This window comes from Balearica regulorum, chromosome 14 (assembly GCF_011004875.1).
Source record: "Balearica regulorum gibbericeps isolate bBalReg1 chromosome 14, bBalReg1.pri, whole genome shotgun sequence".
In the NCBI taxonomy this organism is placed as follows: Eukaryota; Metazoa; Chordata; class Aves; order Gruiformes; family Gruidae; genus Balearica; species Balearica regulorum.
The window spans coordinates 4,244,387-4,250,011 of NC_046197.1; positions in this window are offsets into that span (position 1 = coordinate 4,244,387).

A 5,625-nucleotide genomic window follows, 5' to 3' on the forward strand; every position below is an offset into this window, starting at 1 on the left:
AAGCTAGCCAAGTGGGATACCATTAACAGATTTGCAGCACAAGCTTCCTCACTGACTATATTCAAGCCCGCCTTGACATCCTCCATGGCCTTGCCTTCATGGCAATGAGCATGGGGATATCTTGATTATGTCTCTTTCTAGGCTTCTGAGAGAAATTCAATTAATTCAAAGCATTAAGTTCTGATGGCTTGCCCTCCAAAGCAGAATAACTGTGAAGACACATTGCATATCACTAGTGAAGCTGCAGCACAATGCCTCTGCATCCACAGCCACTGCTTCATTTTACTCTTGAGCTTCATCTTACTCTTAATCTGACAGCTTTTATACTTCAGAAGAAATAAAATCCAGTTAAACTCTTCTTTTTAGTTGATAACTCCTATCACCGTGTGCACTCATAAAAGCAGTGCTATTTTATTTAAATATCGTGTCTCAGTTATGGTAGCAGCAATATAAACTTTACTGAATGTTTTATTGTTACATAGCATCCTTGCAGTAAAGGCAACTCAGTCACTCTTTACTCTCCTGGAAAGGACTGCTTTCCTGTAAAATCCTGTAAAAAAGTCTAGCAATGAGCGTATCTCAGTATGCCATTTTTGTTAATATAGGAAAGTCCTTTTTTGTGTTCCACTACATGTTTTCTTCTTTATAAAAAGCCTGAGAAACTGCGTAGAGGCCAGGGCAATGCAATACATTGTAGTGCAAAAAGGCGGGGGGGGGGGGGGGAGCCCAAAATATAAAACAGTGTTTTGTTGCAGATGCTAAATTCCTTTATCATCCAAAGTAGTACAGACTAAACACTAGCAGCTCCCTGTCATCACACCTCATCTTTCCCTTCCATGAAACCCATAAGAAAGCAACTAATTTCCTAAGACTCTTCTACACTTGCCGTTCCTGGTGAGAATAGCAGTACAAGGGAACATACTAAAGGGATGAGGATGGATGCATTACCACTGGCCCTACACACCTCCAATACTTTCAGGTTTGCTAACCATAAGCACGCACTTCTTGCAAACAACTCACCATGCTTGCCACCACTAAACCTTTTGAGTCTTCTCTGGCAAACCTGAGTCCTGGTAATCAGATGTTCAGAGAGGATCAACTCAGGCACCAAAATTAGCATTCAGACTTTCAGAAAAATTCATTAGCGTGCTAAAATTCGGTGCATCTTGCTGCAGGCTGAAAACCCAGGCTTCCACTGTCACTGGCTGCCCACTGTCACAGTGGCTGTCCACTGTCAAATCTGTCCTTACAAATCATCAGAAGTCACATCACAAGCAGAAAGTTCAAGTGGAGTCTTTGGGATCCAGACCTCTTGTTTCCATTTTTAGGAGTAAAAATGATTAAAATATTCTACCCCTATTTTCTTTTCCTGTTTGGTGAGTTTGAGGTATGCCAGGAATGCTAGCTGTTCATTTAATACCATTCATTACTGTATATAGACTATATTTCTTTCCCCTACCACATTACTACTAAAACTCATTGGCGGCAAATATTAGTGCAGAGCAGAACCTTTCCATGGCAAATGGTGCTGTCTACAGAAGTGGGGTTTTTTTGCTACACATGATCAATCTTTGTGGCAGATGCTTCGTTGGTCCACCTAGAATTATGGATCAGAGACTGTCCATGTCTGGAACTCAAAGAATTTTGTTAAGTAATGTAAAGATCAGCAACTGTCCTGACTGCGCTCCAAGGCAATTTTCCTGTCTTGACTGCTGAAGTAGCCAAAACCTTATCACCTCTTCTGGAAGATCAAAAATGTGCATCTTTAAAAAAAAAAAAATATCACCATACATAAATTACATTAACTCTCTATTACATTTATATAGAGTTCTTTACCCAAGCAGAAAATTGATTGATTCTTTTTCACTGTAAATAACCAAAATATCAGCTCTCATGATTCCACCACTTATATCAACAGGGTCTATTTAGCAACAGCTGTTCAAACATTTGTTAAATCACTTCACAGCAAACAACAACATGGTGCAGCATGCCTGTTCCTCATTTCAACTTAACCATAGCAATATTTTAGTGCATGTTAAAACATATGCTGCATGCACAAGTATTCACAAAAAATATTTCATGCTAATCAGCATCATCCTGTAAGTCTCAGAGGATACTGGAAGGTTCCATAGGTCAGTAGCATCTAAAGGGCTGTAAGAGATAAATAGATTCATTCATCCTGAAACCTAATTCCTAAGAATGTGCACAGAGGAGTCCAAACAATCTGACTTTATCTTTTGGTGCCCAAAGGCTGGGCCGGATTCTGTATTTATCAATTTATTTTGTATAAATTATTGTAGCAGAACCCGCTATCCATTAAAAGTACCAGGATCCTCTTGTGAGACATACTCAGCAAACAGTGAAAACAATGCCCAGCTCTAACTTGTTAATTTGAAAAAACCAGAAACATCAAGTGACTTGCTGAAAGAAAATCATCTATGATGTCAGGGAGCAAAACTCAAATTTTCTGCCTTTTCTGTTAATGTGCAAGTCCTTGAATCCTTCTGGTTTCCCAAATGTGTCCTGATCTCCTAGAATTTCTTAGTACTGCACCCTTGAAGTTTAGACAAGCTTATTTGAAAATTGTATCTTAATTACTGAATTCTGAGTAAGGAAATCTTTCTTTCCCTGCATCTCTCCCTTTCCTACAGGGAGCTTAGCAAGAACTTTATTAGTTAAACAACAAAAGAGATCATCATCTTAATTTGCTGATGCAGATTTCTATGCCTCTGGTCCAGGACTCCAGAGCCATACTACACCTCCTGGAATTTGCCAAAAATGATGTAATCAGCAGCCAACCCCACTCAAAGCTGAGACTGCAAACACATGTTCTTCCTTCTAGACCCTGTTTTTAGATGGGCTGCTGCTTGGTAAAATGTCTGGAACCATGTCACCATTTTACACACAGGTGAAAGCTGAGTAACTCACACAGCCTGTTTTCTTGTAAAGCTATGGTCAGCTTCATTGTAAGACATAATGCAGCCTTCTACCGATATAAGGAAAATGTACAGATGCCTTCGCCTAGCAGCACGGGACTTAAGCTCCTTTCTCAGGATGGTTTTGACCACACTTGGTGTCTTTGGAGCGTCCACCCCTACTTGTTTCTCCCTTTGGAGAATTCTGTCTTCTCACAGCCTTACAATCTAATGACAGAAATTTCCAAATCTTTCCACCTTTCTGTTTTCCTCTCTGAGGAAAGCACAATGCACTGTATTCATAAATTTTAACACTGCAATAAATACCCTATACAAGGCTGCATTTACTTCTTACATCAAATGTATTTGTTTTCATCACTGGCACTCTTTCAGCTACTATGGCTTAGAACCATCAAACAGCACTGCTGCTTAGGCAGTAATAAAATAATAAGCACCATAAAAATGTATGAAAATTAATATATAACAATTTAAAAAAGCAATACTCTTAAGTGTTTTAAACACTGACTTGGACAATACAAATATCAGATATTTATTATTACAGGTTGGTCTTGTACAAGATCAGACCATAATAAAGGAGATTCTACAGCTTGTCCTCCTTCAAAAAAACCCACACAGATTGTACAGCTGGAAAACTAGGGCTCGCTGGATTGCAAGATTACCCAGGAATTGCTTGCAAAAATATGCAGAGAGCTAACTATAGTTTGAAAGGCTGAACCACCACTCCAAGAAATTTGAAAAAATAGCTTTGTTACAAACTTCTAGTTCTTATGCTACTTAGGCACCAGACAACCACTGTAAAGTGATTGGAGGAATATTCCCTTTGGTCGGATGAAGACTTAGGGTTAAGTTTTGACCTTTGCTGCTAAATCTCAGGGAAATGTTAAACTATGTATAATGACCAGGCCTGCAACTAGTGAGGCCCTGTGAAAAATTCTACTGATTCCCATGGGTTTAGTATGAAATCATCAAGCTTTCTGTTTCAATGCTAAATTCAGATAGTAACAGTCTACAGGGGAAAAAAAAAGTTTAAGATCTTCAAGTAACAGATTGTGTTGAATCCTAACTCACTATTAATACACCAGTCCAAAAGCAAAAGTTATATGTGAGAGGAGAGTTTTCAGCAGCTTAATCATGATTTTGAATCCCAGTAAGTAAAAAACAGTTTAAGTGCTACTGGACAAATGGATGATAGCAAACCATATTTGTATGAAAGTTACTTTCTCAACATTTAATAGCTCTAATCCTGCTGATTGGTAACTCTTGCTCTCGAAATCTACAAGAAAAGTAAATGACAAGACAAGACAAGCACCCAGAACAGATGTGACTCAGGGAAGATGAGGAAGCCCAGGAACCTGGCCAAGCTGTTATGTAAACGGGTTCAGTTTGGCTTCTACACCTTTAAATAGAATCTATAAACTAACAAAAATACTAAAATCAAAAGGAGCTCAAGACTTTGTGTTTTATATCAGGATTTACTCATTGTATGCTTTTTCTCTGGCTGCTTCACCACACCCAGCTTGATTGTGCAAGTGCTGATGTCATGGAACCTCAGTGATTTTTTTAATGCCTTTCTCATAAAAAGACAACTTCTGTAAAATCTCTGAGGTTGAATCACATTCAAAGATAAATGGCAAAAGTATAAAGGAAAGCATCAACCCTACTAAGCCAAGCATCATTCGCACAGGTGTCTGTACTGTGTTTGCAGACATGATATTGCAAAGTTCTTAGCAAAGCTTGCTGTCACTTTCAGGAGAAAAGCAGTTGTACTCGTTCTGCATCCTACAACCATATTTAGTGAGCGAAATGCCACAGGAGTTCCTTTTGGTTTTTTTAACTTAGTCTAAGTCATAATGTTCTGTCCCTGAGTTGATGAATTCAGCACGTTGTTCAGCACTTCCTGGATAGTATCATTACTGTCTCAACTTGAGCAAAAAGTTACTGCTTTGGCAGAAGCATTCTGATGAAAGCACAGTATTCCTAAAGCATAGGCTCCTGAAAATAGATAGCACAATTACTGTATACAAAACCAGAAATCATATATAACACACTGCAAACAGGGGGTTAACAGCCTTTGAAATGCACTCATTCCCTGAGAGATGGACAGGACGAGGAAGTAGAATTACTAGGTTAATTAGAGTCTTTCAGGAAGTAGATCTGCTAAACGAGCAGCTCTGTCCAAAACAAAACAAAATAAAATCCCTCAGAGGAACAGGGGTTGTGAAGAGGTTAGTGAAAAGTCAGTGTGCCAGCAAAGGGAAGCTTTCCCAAGCAGGCTTGTGGGAATAACTTGCTGAAAGTCTGAATGTATTGAGTTTGATTTGTGCTCTAAACCAGGAGATATTCATGTAATAGTCAGAAAGCATTTTATACTGTGTCGAAAGAGGGCTATGCCGATCAAATAATTGCTCCTTTGTTTTGCTGAGCTAATGCTTTACAAACAGTCACTCTCCAATACTTGTAAATCTAGTCTAACAGTTACTAAGAACAAGAGAGCACTTTGTTTTTTCAGGGTTTTTTTTTCAATGTAGTGGTTCTACCAAGGAGTGGTAAGAGTCCCTTCTCTTGAGGAGTCCTCTGAGAATATCTGCTTAGGAGAACAGAGTCTGGTAGCAAAGAACAGTCTAATCTTTTAATTGGCCTGTTTTTTTAAACTAGGAGTGAATGTATGAATTTATTCTGGTCAGAACTC